The sequence below is a fragment of the Rattus norvegicus genome, chromosome 16 (assembly GCF_021556685.1).
Source record: "Rattus norvegicus strain SHRSP/BbbUtx chromosome 16, alternate assembly SHRSP_T2T, whole genome shotgun sequence".
NCBI classification, from domain to species: domain Eukaryota; kingdom Metazoa; phylum Chordata; class Mammalia; order Rodentia; family Muridae; genus Rattus; species Rattus norvegicus.
This window is the reverse complement of record NC_141549.1, coordinates 73,372,206-73,388,391: the sequence shown is the minus strand read 5'-3', so window position 1 is coordinate 73,388,391 and position 16,186 is coordinate 73,372,206. Positions and strand designations below refer to the sequence as shown.

General features: G+C 44.3%; 1 protein-coding gene and 1 long non-coding RNA gene across 1 annotated transcript in view; both read right to left on the bottom strand.

Annotated features, from left to right (window-relative positions):
- Erich1 (glutamate-rich 1) overlaps positions 1-16,186 on the bottom strand; it is a gene marked incomplete at its 5' end in the record, with an annotated part of 52,793,804 nt that overhangs the window by 10,275,972 nt on the left and 42,501,646 nt on the right.
- The window catches only part of LOC120097505 (uncharacterized), a 97,413-nt gene that overhangs the window by 4,135 nt on the left and 77,092 nt on the right, over positions 1-16,186 (bottom strand). Inside the window, exons 3-5 of the long non-coding RNA XR_015640426.1 lie at positions 12,174-12,320; positions 7,582-7,694; positions 4,132-4,283 (exon numbers count right to left, since the gene is read on the bottom strand). This is a non-coding gene — a long non-coding RNA (uncharacterized LOC120097505). The remainder of the gene's footprint in view (positions 1-4,131; positions 4,284-7,581; positions 7,695-12,173; positions 12,321-16,186) is intronic.

Here is a 16,186-nt window from a genome sequence, read left to right as displayed (position 1 = left end):
TGTTACAAGGGACAGGCACAACCTAGTGCCTGGTGCATCTCCTACTGTCAGGGGTCTCAACAGGACAAACTTGTAATGCTCCAGCATACGGTCTGTCTTGGACACGCTTTTCCAGTTCCTCCCATCCATTCTCCGTCCTAGAGTCAACAAAGACAACCCTCATAGTCAAGTGTCAACATCTGCCAAGAAGATTAAAGAGAAGAAAGGGTGCAAAGGGGAAAACTTCGCACAGAAAGAGCAGAGCCAAATGACAATGTGCAATGGAAGGGGCGGAAGGGGGTGACAGAATGTTGCGTGTTTTGTTTTCCAACATTTCACGGGGAGCTCTAGACCCTAAAAAGCCTAAGTGGTGGTTAGCGACCAACCGAGAAATGAACGATTTACTTTCAAGCTCCATACTGGGATCCTTGTTCCAGCTTAAATACACTATTGCCCCAATGTAAGTGTGCACGAAATAGTTAATGGTAATATTCCCGAGCTGCAGCAAGGAGGATGCTTAACAGTGTTACAAGGAAGCATATGGATCTCCATATTTTTTACCATAGGCAATCTATTCTAAGCCTGGACTCAATCTGGAAATCGCTTTCCCCCAAATGAATTGAGCTCGAACGCTTTCAACCCCTCGCACTGTGGGGCAAAGGGGATGAATCCAGGAGCAGCAGGCAGGGAGGAGGCAGAGAGGAGCATTCAAACAGAGAGCCCAAATTAAGTAATCCTGGCAGTTTACACTTGGCCCATCAAACTGGAGCAAGCACCCCTCCTACGGGGCAGCAAAGATAGAAGTAAACTTTGGAGAATGGAATAAGGCAGTCATGAGGCTCCTCATCCAAGGAACACAGTCTCAACCCAAACCAAGTAGGACGCAAGCCATGGTTTGAATAGGCATCCGTTCTCGAGGACCACATGCGGAAGGTGGGTACCCAGCTGGTAGTGTGAGATGCTGGAAGACCCAGTGAGAGGTCAAGTCACTGGGGAGGACCTATTTGAAGGTGATAATAGAGCTCCAATGACTTCCTCTCTCTCTCTCTCTCTCTCTCTCTCTCTCTCTCTCTCTCTCTCTGCTTCCTAAGAGCAATGCATGAAGGGAGTAGTTTCCTCTACCATTCACTCCCACTGTGATATGCTACTTCAACACAGACAGCAAAACAACCACGGTAGCCAAATCACCAAAACAAAGAGCCGTAACAATCCTTTGCTTTTTTATTTATTTTTTTTAAGCTGATTTACCCAAGACATTTGATATATCCGTGGAAAGCTAACTAACCTAGGCGGGAAAGACGCATAATCTAATAAGAGAAAAACACAGAGTAAATCATCCTAACTCGTCCCCTTCACCAGCTACACATGCTTTGGTTAATTCTTTAATTAGGACGGATTATAATTAATACAGAATTTCGCAGTATAATTATTGCATATGATCATGCTTGAGTTAACCACGAAGTAAATCACATGTAGTGTGCAATGTATAGTGTGAGTTTTCAGTTAATATTTTTTTGAGGGAGTAAGGAGGGTGTTTTGTAATGTCATTCAATAAAGGACACCTCCAGAAATGGGTACATTAGATGGATTCTTTTGGGTAGTTTGTTTAAGACTATGATCCTTGGTTTCCCCAAGCTGGCAGTTGTATTATAGAATTCTGCCTGCCAGACAAGCCCAAAATAAGTATAGAAAAATAGCTACCCAAAAATGACTCCCGACTGATCAGAACCTAGAGAGTCAAGGGCTAATGTCCCTTCGCCACACTCTGGCGAGAACTCTCATGTGAGCTCTTCAGACTGAGGCTGTCAGTCTTTAACCTGTGTGCCTCTTGTCCCACATTCTCCACCACATCCCCTGGGCTCTTCCTGGACCACCTTCTCCCACCCTTTCCTGGTTCTCTGAGAAGAGAATCTGTGCTCCATGGATGGCTATTATGCTCATGAGAGGAAGAATTGTAGGCCTCCAGCTGCTCCAAAAATTCAAACAATGTGAAGTTGATTGAACTTAGGGCAATACATGACACATGTTGTGTTTTGTATGTACACACATGGATATGGGGAAGGGGCAGGCTGACACCGGGGTGGGTTAGCAAGCCTTCTGCAGGAGAGTCCTAAAGGTCTGGGATTGAGAAGAGCTGGTCTCCCTTTTTGCTTCCCAGTCTGGCCAGTCATCCTGTGTAGGTATTTCTTACATAGGACCTTTGGCACCACCTTGGGACAGGGGCGTCTTTTAGGCACTGTTTCTTCTCTGGAACTTCCTTCCCCTCGGTGGCATATATCCCAGAGAGGCTGGCAGAAATCTCTCCAAGAGCACAGACTTTCTCTCAGATGAGATACCATTTAAAGCTAAATAAAGTGGGTAACATTGAAGAAGCCTCTTCTTCCCCTTCACTGACTCAGTGGGCACCTTCCATTGGCTCTCTACAGTGCTGCCTCCTCCTGATCCACTGGACGCATCTTGCCAGGACTCCCTCCATCTTGACTTTCCCTGCAGAATGGGGCCCACGTGGCCCAGCTTATGGCTTAGCTTCCCTAGGTCAGTCCAGTCCTTTGCTACTTACCAGTGACCACAACAATGTGCTCTCGACCCTGCCTACCCCACAGAGTTGACCTCCTTAAAGAGCGACTGAGATTCCAGTCCCCCGTTACAGCCCTAGATGGAGTAGAAAATCCTCCGCTATCAGTCATGCCCACGGTCGCTGAGGGCACAGCCCCAAACACAGCCACCGGGACCTCTTACATCCGAACGAGGAATCTACCCTCCACCTCCAGTCTCCTGTCCCCTCCGCCAGCTTTCAAAGGCCACCCTGAGACAGAATAAGTGACACTAAATCCAGAGTCTCCCCCACCCACCCATCCACTGCAGCCCCGCCTGCCCACTGATAATAATGGGCCAAGACACTTTTATTATCATTATTAATTAGCACTTTCAAGCAATGGAATTAAATCAATATGGTGGACTGAAACTAATTTTAACAAGCCATTGAGATCAATCATTGGGACTTTTATCTACATAAATGCCACTAAACTCAGCTCGTTAGTGTAACATTAGCTGGGAAGAAAAAGAAGGGAGACTGGCGGGGTTTTAATTAGGAAGACATAAACTGAGCCACAATTTTTCTTCTTTGATTTGCTTTTAATCTCGTCTGCAGAGCTCCTCCAGTGCTGCTCTGGCTGATTTTCAGTCCCTGGCCATTGGGACAAGAAGGGGAGGGGATGGAGAAAGGAGACGTGAAGGGCAGGCAGCCAAGAACACTGCAGATGGCCCCTCTCCCGGGCCACCCTGAGATGTGCCAAGCCATCACCCAGTGGCCTCTTCATCTCAGCCCTCAGTGTCTTAGTCGTACAACCCGAGCATCCTTTGTAGTCACCTTCAGGGATCACGGATCCGTTTTTGCAGTATATGAACGTGATGCATATGTGCATATGGATATACAAGAATAATCAGTGAGTAGCAGAGGAGTCCTGGCTCCAGGTCAGATACCCGACTCCTAAACTAATATTTCACAAAAACAACAATGCAACATTAGCAATGGACGCCCTCTCCCCCTCAAACCTCCATTTTTCTTCATCCTCCTCGGAGTCTCTTGAGGGCAAGGACAAGACCTTATTCTCTGTGTGGTCCTTTCCTGTCTATCCCTCTTCTCTTCCTCTAAAAGAAACTATAAATGCTGGGTGTGAGTGCCAATCACTTCCCATCAATCTAACAAAATACCTGAGATACTTAACTTCTAAAGAGAAAAGGCTTGGGGTTGGAGAGATGGCTCAGGAGTTAAGAGCATGTCTGTCCTTCTAGAGGACCAGAGTTTTGAGTCCCAACACCTACAACTGCCTGAAACTTCCATGCCAAAGGATCTGACACCCTCTTCTGGCATCCACAGACAATGTACATGCACGCGCGCGCGCGCACACACACACACACACACACACACACACACACACACACACACGAGAGAGAGAGAGAGAGAGAGAGAGAGAGAGACATATATATAATTAAAAATGATAAAAATAAATATTTAAGGAAAGGTTTTAGCTAGCTTAAAGTTTCTGAATTTCATGTATTTCTTAACCATGAGTGATTAGCCCTATTGCTTTGGGCCTGTGTGAGGCAACCCATCCTGGTGCAAGTATGTGGTGGCACAATGCTGCTTACCTCATAGGCAGAAAGAAAATGAAGACGGGCACACAGTCCCCTTCAAGAGTGTGCCCCCAATGACCTGAAGACTGCCTGGTAGGCTCTGCTTCTTGAAGTTTCCATTATTTTTCCATAATACCACCTGGCCACCAACTCTTCAACACATAGGCCTGTGGGGGACACTTGTTTGTAACAGGACAAATGACAAAGATCACTATCCACATTTCATTTCTGCCAGTCTTCAGACAGGGACACCCCAAATCTTCCCTAAGGCACCTAAACAACACTTCCGGGATTGCCTTCCCTGAGTCTCAGGATCTCCTTCTAGCCTCTTTCCAGACAAACCTTGCCATCTCATTCTTTCAGACCCCATTCCAAGCAACCAATAAATGGCATTCCCCAAGTTCCCCCAGACACCCCATTCTGTCTGTGACAGCCACCATCATATAGTTCTGAACCTTCCTGCTTGTTTGCATCCTCAACTAGCTGCAATCATCTTAAAAGCAGAGACTGGACTTTGATGACTTCACCATTCTCTAGCACAGGGCTGGAACACTCTTCAGAGCTGTATGCATGTGTGGTGCTATCTGCTGAGGAAAGCTGCAGGCACTTTGTAGAGTGAGCCCAAGAGATGCTGCCTGTCCAAGGAATAGCTGTCCAAGTTCACTAGAATCCAGATTATTCCAGCACAACCCCAGATACCAGACATGGAGCTGCAGGATCTAGTGTTTGTCATTCTGGGTTTCAGTCTTGCTTTGGTCTGATCGTACCTTACTCTACTTGCCCCACTCTTCCTTTTTAGACTGTAAGTGTTTACTTTTGCAATTGCATGTTGGAAGTACAAAGAAATCATCCGAGTCTCAGAAAAGACACATTTGAAGAGTCTCGGGACTACTGGACATTATGAGAGGAACATGAGAAATTAGAAGCCCTGGATGCAATGTCATGGTTTAAACTCATGTGTTAGGTTGTCAAGTCAACAAGGAGTGAGCTTGTGATGGCCACTCTTAAGTCAACCTGACAATACTTCAGTGTATTTTATATGAGGATTTCTAGAAAGTTTTAACTGAGAAGAGAAGACCCATCTTAAGCATGGACCACACAATTTCATAGGCTGGAATTCTACACTAAGCAAAAAGGAGAATGCTAGCTGAATATCATCATATTCATTCTCTCTCTCTCTCTCTCTCTCTCTCTCTCTCTCTCTCTCTCTCTCTCTCTCTCTCCTGGCTGCTTCCCTCCCATGATGGACTGTGTCTTCAACTGGGAACCAAAATAAACTCTCCCTTGCTTCAGTTGCCTATGGTCAAGTATTTTGTCATAATGGTAAGAAAAGTAACCAGTATGACATTATTGCTGTGACTGTTCTAATTATTATCAATCAGTGTGCTCTGATATCATCCTCACCTAGAAAATGATGAGAGTTTGGCTCTCTTATTTTAAAAAGAGATCCTCTATTGTCTATTGATAATCTACTTATTAGATACGGTTCACATTATAAATTAATAAATTAAATTTCTAGGTCATATACATCAGTTTCCTATAAGCTATTGCAGAGCAAACCAATGCGTGTGTTCAGTTCATGCTTGCATTTACTAGAAATCAAATTAGGAGCAGAGGTCCTAGGTCTCGGTGTCCATACCAAGACACCACCAAATTAGGACGCTATGTAGTCGGCAGGGCTTTGTGAGTCCTGTGTACTTTGGGTTCATTGTGTACGCTTTTATAGAAAGTTCCTTTAAAATCTCTTAGCCTTAATTTGCTCATCTGCAAAATGGGGCAAGTGTAATGCTAAGTCCTGGAGCTGTGGGTGCCTGTCGTGACTGGATGAGTGGATGGATGGGAGCATGGTCTTGCACACGGGTGCTCAGCAATCATTAACTCCCAGAGCACTTATCGTTCTCCCTCACTGCACTTTTTTTTCACATTTACACAATTTATAAGGGCATTTGACATACATTTCTGCTCATGATGACCAACCACTCCCATCAAACAAAGGAGACTAGATCTAGATATGGGAGTTGTTTCTTGAGTGGTGGTTTCTGCCAGCTAGAGGCGCATGGAGTAAGAAATAAGTTGATCAAAAGGCAAAAAGTTTCGGTTGAACAGGACAAAGTCTGGGAGCTGTGTCACAGCATGGTGACAATAGTTGATAATAATGTAGCCTATTTGAAAGTGTACTGAGTGGGGGTGGGGTGACAAGAACTTATCATTGAAGCTGATAAACATGTTAATTAGCATGAGATAAATAAATATATACATCGTTTGTGGATATTACATCACTGAAGTTAGAACAAACAAGGTCACTTTTTTTTTCCGGAGCTGAGGACCGAACCCAGGGCCTTGCGCTTGCTAGGCAAGCGCTCTACCTCTGAGCTAAATCCTCAACCCCACAAGGTCACTTTTTAAGGACTGCATAGTTTTTTACTTATGAAGTTAGACCTCGAATTCAGGGTGTCACCTAGAATCTAATAATAAATAACAATTTAAAACTTCACTGCCTTTAATTACACATTAAAGTTATTTGGGAATTTGGCCTTCCTTTAGGTTTTCTCCCATGCCCTGCCATCTGTGGCTCTATTAGTCATACAAATAGAGCTGCCAACGTTTTTTAATCCGTGTGTCATAAAGCTAACCCATATGCTGTGTGGTGACTTCCCATTCTGAGCTGCGAGTCTGAGATCTGCTGGAATTACTTACATCAGAGCCTTTCTGTGGGGTACTATGTCCCAGAGAGATTCCACTTTCCTAGTTAGTCAGAGGAGGAAGTTGTATTGTGACAGACGATGTGCAGACATCAAAGATACCTTTGTCATAATGAATGCTTATCTGTCCTGTGTCAGTAGGCAAGTTTCTAAGTCACAGAATCTTGGAGTGGGGTTGCATCATAATCCTAGATCTGCATGGCTGTATGCTGTATAGCAGCTTAAACGAAACAATGTCCCTTCCGGAGACTTCCCCTATCTGAATCTCCCTAAAATCTAGGGTGAAGCCCATAGCCCTCGGTGGTAGGACTCCTGAGTACTTTGAGCTGTGCTTTCTCCTCGGGGTTCAGGCCAGGAACTCACGTGCACGCGCAGCCTTGCTGTAACTTCGCTTAAAGACTAAGCATTGCGGTTCCTTTGAAAATTTCCTAAGCCAAATTAATCACCATCCCCACACCCAACTGTCTTCAGGCCCTACCCCCAAGGTGTCTTAACTTCCTGGTATCTAACAGTTACTCTACCCTCTCAAGGTTGTCTGGGTTCAAGGCCCTGCAGTGCCTTTTCAAGTTGCTTCCCGGTGACTCCGCAGACTTGGAGGTCTAAGTAGAGCTTGAGAGGAGGGACAAGAGCTGCTCATGGTGTGACTCTTCTTATATCATGCTCAGAAACCTGCATCAGCTCCTAAATCTATCTCCATGGCATTCTCCTAAACTAAGGATGTGCTAGCCTTCTGTCCCATAACAAAGTACACGGCATAACTTACAATGAGAAAGGGCTTACAGTTTGCAATGGCCCAGTCCGTGCTGAGGCGGGCCCCTTGTTTCAGGTGGTGTCAGATGATACCAGTGGGGAGCACGTGGCGGAGCAAGCCTCTCACTGTGTAATTCAAAAATCAAAGAGAAAAATGATAGGTGTTGTCTCCTTCAGTGCGGTGTCCCCATGACCCGAAGACCTCCTGCTAGGGTTCACCTCCCATAGTTCCACCACTCACCAGTAAGTGCCACCCAGGAGACAACTGACAGTCAACATCCAAATTGTAGCAACTGTAGCACGTGGATGTTTGTTTTGCTTATTTTACCTTTAATTTACATATATGTATATTTCCTTAATGAAGTCTTCTGTTATATGGCGCTATAATTTTTCTCCAGATGCTTGCAATGAACACACACTGCCCTGTTAATTTAAACCCACCCTGGCATTTTAAATTCTCCTGCATCCAAGCACGAGCCCCTCCGTCAGCCTTTCTCCAAGTGAGTCCCTTGTCTGGGAATTCCCTATTGCCACATTTCTGCTCTATTCTACTGCCACCACACTCGCCCACATTGCAGACTGTGTTCCTTATCTCCCTCTTTGAGTTTGCGACCCAAATTCTATGGTTTCTGAAAGAACAGAAATGAAGCGATTTTCAGGTATGGGGTGTGCAGTTCAGTGATTGAATGCTTGCCTGGTCTGCCTGAGGCACTTGGTTCCCTTCTCAGTGCCACAGAAAAATGAAGACTTCCTAAGTTCACTCAACAAGGTATGTCTCAATGACACAATATGCTTCCAGGTCTAGTGAACTCATCTTCCTCACCCATTTGGTGCTCAGCGTTGAGACAAGTCTTGTCTCATAGCTAGCCAGTGAGCTTCCTTTGAACGACAAGAAGCTACTGTGTCTCTTTATCTCAGTAGCCCTCCCTCATAAAATGTCAGCTAACACCCACCAAAGATGGCCTGGCCTGAGATCAATGGCCACTTCTCATGCAGCAGACTCAGAGTCTAGAAACTTCCATGACATGCCTTCTCTGTCTTTCAGATGAACCCTGCCCACATCCCTTTCCTACCTAACTACTTTTTTTCTTTCCTCATTCATTGTTTTCTGTAAGTCTTTAGCCAAAAACATGTGGCCAAGACTCGGGGCAAGTCAAATCCATAATCAACAAAAGTTAAGAGTTAGAACACACCAGAGACCTTCAAAAATGGCCCACAAATCTGTGGATGTCATAGCTCAAGTGAATTAAATCAGCTCCTTGCTGTTCATAGCCAGCCCTCTCCACAATAACAATACCAAGGTAAGATTCAACCTGCAGTACGCTGCTCTTCTCATGGCCATGTTAGCTTACTGCCATTGCTCAGTATAGCTTATAAATCCCTTCCTTCCTGAGTCCTCAGAGAGAAGTCCATGATAAAGTATCAAGCATTATTAACATGGGAGGTCAGGGATATAGTTCACCAGGTAGAGTACTTGGCTAGCTTGCATGAGGCCCTGGATTTGCTCCCTAACACAACACAAACTGGATGTGGTGGTGCATGCCTGTAATCACAGAACCTGGGAGTTGAAGGAAGGATCAGAAGTTCAATTTCAGTAATATAGAGAGTTCACAGCCAGCCTGAGCTACATGAGACCATGTCAAGAAAGGAAAGGAAAGGAAAGGAAGGAAGGGAGGAAGGAAGGAAGGAAGGGAGGAAGGAAGGAATGAGAAAAGAAGTGGCTGAGTATGAAATTGAGGTAAAGAAATAGCCAGAAAATCTCTTGCATGATCTGAGAATAGAAGCTTGAATCATCCCCATGCTAAATACAGATGCCCTTATTAGTCTATTTTGCTAATAGACAGCTGCAAACTGAAAGGTGTTCATTTATTCAGTAATCAAATAGATATTGAGTGTCTACTGTGTGTCAGGCTTTGTCCTTGGCACTTAGGGAAATAGCAGTGCACAAGGCAGAGAGATAAAGCCTGGCCCTTCGAGGGCTTACATTACTCATTGACAAGGAAGTAAATAGGTCAAGCGTGTTTTACATCAAAGGCGGATCCACACTACGGTGAAGGGTAAAGAGGGAAGGACATTAGATGTGTCAGAGCTCAGGGCAGACAGGGAAGTCCACAGCTGAGCACAGTCACCCTCTGAATAAAAGCAGGAACACAGAAAGAATAAAGATGAATGTGAGGCAATTTGCCAGTAGCTCCCGGGTAGCCCTGCAGGCCCGATTCCTTCAGATATTCTGTGAACCACGAAGATAACAGCAGAGAACTGGCAAGGGTCTCCTCTAAGGTACAGAAGTCACATGGCTTGCACAGCCTGGTCTGAGCAAGCTGAAATCAAAGCTTGCAAGTCTTGCCTTGCAGGAGGCAAACAATAGGAACGCAGGGCTCAGGAGCCAGCTGGCCACTTTCACAGTGGGCTTTTTAATTCCTTTGATTCTTTCTCCCTCCTGTAGATATTACACACTATGGCCACGCCAGTGGCATTTGTGTGTGCATATATGTATACAAGTCCAAAGGAGCCATCCACCTTGCATTTTGAGACCCAGAGTTTGCTAGGATGTCTGGCCAGTGAGCCCCAGGGCTCTATTTGCCTTTCTCAGTCCAGAGATAGAATTACAAAAGCACACCACCAAGCCTAGCTTTTTGCTTCAATCGTGGGATTTGAACTCGGGTCCTAAAACTTACTAGGCATTCTGGGCATTTTCAGAAAGACGGCTGTCCCTAGAATTCACTTAGATCACCTGGACCCATTTAGGAAAGGTTCAACCACTAATAGGTACTGACTGCAGCATCTCAATTCCTGCATCCTCTGAATCCACATGAACCTCTGGTATTGTCTATGGACGAAGCATGAGCTTAGGTCAAGAATAAAGGGAATAGGTTCAAGTTCCAGGTTTACAATGTCCGAGAAATTTTTAAACCTTATTTTCTTCCATATAATCTCTCCAACTTCCCACATATCTCAAGGGAAAGATCTGGCTTTCTCAAAAGTATTATTTTGTGAACCACGTTTTATGACATCTGGAGTTCCTGTGGATGATCTCACACTGTTTGCTAAGTGTATCCTCTGCCTATCGCTCCCTTTACCAGGCCTCACTGTCATCTCGAGTGATGCTCACTTGCCATATCATTTTCAGCCAAACAGAAGACTCATTCTTCATAGTCCATTGCCCCTGTCAATAAAGGCTAGGTCTAGGATGGCTGAGGAGTTGGAACCACTCAGTCTGTGTTATAGACCATGAAAAGAAAAGGTGGAGAGACTGGAGGGGGCCCTCCAAGGCGATCAGGTTCCTCCGAGGAGTCTGAGAGGGGAATTTTGGAGAAACAACTCCATTACACTTGACATGTAAGTGTGAAGAACTGAATTTAGATTCCCAACAGCCACGTATATGCCAGGTAGGTATGGTGACCTATGACCTAAGCACCTGGGAGACAGAGACAAGGAATCCCCTGGAATTAAGTCAAGTGAGAGGCGCTGCCTCAAACTATCCTGTAGAGAATGTCAAGGAAGACACCTAGTGTTAATATCTAGTGTACCTGCACATACACATATGCCCACACACATGTATGCACACATACCGAAAAAGAAAGAGGAAGAGAGGAGGAAGAGGAGGAAGAGGAGGAAGAGGAGGAGCCACTTCCAGCTCAGACACCTCACTCCACACATCCACTTATACCTCAGGGACTAGGAATAGAATGCAGTGACCACGCCCTGCTTTGCTCCAAGAGAGACAGGAAACTTGTCCTCTCAAAAATGAAACCCCAACCTGGAAGTTAGTATGTTAAGTGGAATAAATCAAACTCCAGGGGGCAAATGCTGTGTGTTTTCTCTTATGCGAAGACCTGGAATTTAAAGTTAAGCATGTGTCTGACTGTTAATGTCATAAAACTAGAGAAATGGCGCTATGTGGGGAAGAAAAGATGCTAGGGAGGTGAAAACGGCGAGAACAGCAGAATGCACGTTTCCCTCACTGGTTGCTCCCTGTCTTGGCTTACAGAGCCACCTCTGTGCTGTGTTCAATGCTAGTCATTTATGCTTACTATTTTTTTTTCTTTTTTTTCGGAGCTTGGGACCGAACCCAGGGCCTTGCACTTGCTAGGCAAGCGCTCTACCGCTGAGCTAAATCCCCAACCCCATGTTTACTATTTTTATTTGTCTTTTGTTGGTTTGCTTTTGTGGGGAGCGGGTGTGGCGGCAGTCCCAAGATGGCGCCCAGGACTACAGCTAAGTCTCATGACTGGCACCTGACTTCCTCACACACCTGAAACTAGCGACGTCCATTGTGAGAGCTGCGCAGGCGCACCATGACGCAAGATCAGGCCATGTGACGTGGACCTATGAACGGAGATTATGCAGTCTGAACGGAGGAGGCGGAGTTGAGGGAGGATATAAGGGAGTGTGCTCGGGGACTGGAAAGGAAAGAGAGAGGAAAGAGAGAGAGAAGAAAAGAAAAGAGAAATTGCTGTTTGCATTCAGAAAGAAAGGTTCCTGAGTAAACTGCTTGAGAACGTCGTGGTGTCGCTCCTTTCTGCGGGACAGAGACGGAGACGACAGCTTTTATTTTTTAATTTCACTCATTCTTTTATCTCTTCTGCCCATTTCAGTAATTACCTGGGTATCACTCCTCATGTCCTCATGGGAAGGGTGAGGTCAGAATACCTGGTAGACGCATGTCCTCGCATGCCCACAGCAAGCTTCTCTAACACTTCAGGAATGCTGATGTCTCCGTCACTAATGGCTTCCAGGGCTTCCTAAAGGCTGTAATAGGCACAGGATAAGAGTGTGAGAAGAAGAAACAATTTGCTGACAGTTATCTGCTCCAAGATTCCTATCTCATCAATCATTTGGAGTCAGTGTTTCTAAATTATGGCTTAGCCTCACTGGCTAGCTACTGTGGGGCCAAAGTGTCATTCAATGATAAGTATTTGCAGGAACCACCTTCAACATCAGAAGCATTGCCACTGGTGGTACACGGACCAAATCCACTAACCCTGATCCAGTTTACACTCTGTCCTCCTCACTTTTATACCCATGGAATCCATCCCCTCAGGCAGTCCACCAGATGTACGCCGATGCAAACGAGCAGTATCTTCATTGTGGAATGTGAGAGGTTTTCTAAATCAGATCAGAAGCTCGATGAAATTGACATCCCTTTGGAAGACATCTGCCCAGTGTGGTTATTATTCCGTCCCCAACAAAGCAAAAGTGTTCCATTAGCCCTATAGGATGAGGTTGCTTCTAAGAGTAAGGGGGGCTTAGAAAGACTAAGGAGTTCAAAATCTCCTTTCAAAAGGCCAAGAAACAGATCCAGTGTGGCCGTTGACTTCAAATTATGTTATGATTCTGCAATTCATAACATGCAAACCAAATTCCAGGTCTAATTTTCATCAACTCCTATACAACGGAAAGAACATCTCATAGAAGTACAGTGTCTGGTTGAACATCTACTTGCCATTGTCCGCTACAAATTCACCAATATAAACAGAAGTAGCCATTGGTCTCCGCCATGCTTGTATGTGTCGTTGTAATTCTTGCCACATTATTCAATCACAGTGTCCTCAGGTATTGGTACAATAAGAACTTTACTACAAACAGCCATAGGTGCCAGACTATCCTTCTCCTACTGCATATGTAGGTTTAGGGGGCAGCACTAATAGTTCTTACTACCCCATTGTCATCAGCAAGGAGTTCTGCATTTGTTCCTGCTAGGAAAAAGGCTAAACCCACCCCAACATAGGAAAGGTCTTTTTCCAGTAACTCTATTTCTAAGTATTCTATCAGTGTTCAAGGCAAGAAAAGGATGACAGTGGGTATAGCATGAGGAAAATACTGATGTGGACAAATGACTATCAGAATACAGGGAAAGCACGCGGCTGTCACAGGGCAATGACCAGACACAGAAGCTACCACCGCTAGGGCTGGAAGGCAACAAAACAGTTGACATCCAATTGACAAACTTGGAGTCGGAGTTCTATGAATCTGAGTCCTCATCACTGAGGGCAGAAAGGGGTTGGAGATCTTAAGAATGAAGAAGCTGAGGCTCAGAGCTCAGAAGAGGCCCATGACATCTTTGAACAGGCCAGGGGGGAGGCTGGATCTAGGAAAGCTGAAAGAATCTGAAGGATAGGACTAATTACTGCCTCCTGGGTGCAAGGCTCTCAGTGAGCTGCCCCTTGTTATCGTTCAGAAAGAGACAGAGAGCAAAAGAGAAGAGTAGTCCTGGCCTGACAGCAGATCACAAGGATGCCCTTGGAAACATAAGGGAAGAGTCTAATAACGAGGACAAACAAATCCTAAAACTTACAGGGCAAAAAAACTTGGTATGTTCTGATTATTATGTGAACTGAATCAGAAGTCAAAATCTTCCTCCTATACCGTCTACAAGCCGGGATGGCTTGACAACTGGACACCCAATGATGAGAGGAGGAAATTGTTCCAATTATAACCCCTCTCTTCCTCACTCACCACAGGAACTGAGCAGGAACTTCACTCAGCAAGGCTACTACAAACAGTGCTGTAGTCCTACCCACCTCCTAAACACTTATTTATATAAAAAAAATCCCAAACAGGAGGTTTTAAGAAATGATGGTGGGGAAAGAAAGAGAACATCTATGATACGAAGAGAGGAGGGAGGGATGGTTCAAGAGGGGATGGAGGAGTACAAGCAGAATCAGGGATGCAGAGCCAAGTTCCTGGTCAACCAGCATCAAATACTTGTGAAAATGCCATGAAGGAACCTGCTACTTTGTTTGCTAATTAAATTAAAATAAAACAAAAACATCTTCTTCAAAGAATGATTGTGGGCTGAAGTCAATCAGCGCACACAATATTCCAAGCTCTTTATAGATCTTCAATAAAAGTTGATTCCTCCCCTCTACTAGGAAGAAAAAAGTACTAATCAAAATGTTACCTACATGACTCTAGTAATATATTAAAAGAAGGATAATAAATCTTACCAAATTGGACGTATTCCAAGACTACAATGTTGATCAAATGTTAGAAAATTAATTAGTGTAATTCAACACATTAATATATCAAGTAAAACATCATTCAACATTTTTAATAGATGAAGTAAAAAGTACTTGATAAAATTAATGACGATTCATAATTTTTGAAATACTTCCAGTGCCAAGACATAGAAGTAATTTGCTTGGTACGAAAGTTTATTTAAAAAATTGCACAGAATATAGTTGTATAAATCAGCTTTGCTTTAGCGCAATGAGATACCTGCGGTGACTAGATTTATACACATAAAAGACTGATTTGTCTCACAGTTTGGGGGCACTATCTCAAGTCCAAGATCAGTGGCTTCTTGTTTTAGCCTCTGCTTACGGTGACATAGCAAGACAAGAACATGTGAAGTGAGCATTGCAGCTCGGAAATCAAGCCATCGCCATGGTGTCAGTTTCGTTGGAGAGCACTGTTCATCCGTTTCTTTTCCTGACACACCGATAAAATACCCTGACAAAAGCTTGGCTCACAAACCCAGGTAATGGTCAACTATTATGGGGAAATCGAGTTAGCAGGAACTTGAGCCAACTAGTTACAAAACCTCCATGATCAAGCATAGAAAGCAGAGAATTAATGCACGCATGCTTGGGGACTGAAAGCCTTTTACCTCAAGTAGGAACCATAGGAATTTGGGTAACTTCATTTCACTTGCATCTTAAACACTTTCTTGGGTGCTGTCAAGTATCTACCTCTCCCATTTGAGGATGGATAGCTGCGGTGTAATCCACATCTATAGCTTTGTGGGTTAAATAACACCTAAGTCATAATGAACAGCTCAGGTCACATGTTCATTGTCAAAAATTCGGTCTCCACTAAAACCCAATAGCATGCCAATAATTGTCTCTCAAATCAAGAATAGTTGTCCGCAAATAGAGAAGACCCTTGCTTTAATATCCTAAGGGATTTCTGTGATTTGCCTATAGGGTCCTGCCAATGACTCCAGATGGCATCCCTATATGCCACTAACACCTCAAGGATCATAAATCTGCTGGGTCATATGGTACAAGTGGTTAACAGTCTGCTCAGAAACCTAGACCTGTTGAAGAGCTCTCTCCTGTTCTGAGCCCCAGTCAAAATTAGCATTTTTCTGCTTTGTTTGGTATATGGGCTAGAGTAACATACCCAATCGAAGAGTGTGCTGCCTCCAAAATTCAAATTTACCAACTAAGTTTTGTGCTTTTACCATGATGGTGGGGAAGGGTAAGATACAATTTATCTTCCACCGGTGTTAGAAATAATACTTCAAATTCCCAGGGAACCCACAGGACACACCAGCCAGAGAAGAAGCTAGGCTACTGCAGATCTTCGCCTTTTCCTTCTCTCCTCCAAAACCAATCCCCATCAACTGGGAAGAAATGAATAAAGCAGTTCAAGACTTGAAAGTGGAAATAGAATCAAAAACAAAACACAAATTGAAGAAAATCTGAAATAAAAAAAACTTTAGGAATTCCAACATGAACCTCAGAGGCAAACATCACCAACAGAATACAAGCTATGGGAAAGAAAATCTCAGGCAATGAAGACAAGATAATCAGTCAAAGAAAATACTAAATCTAAAAGACTCCAGGCACAAAACATCCAGAAAATCTGGGATGCTATGTAAAAACCAAACC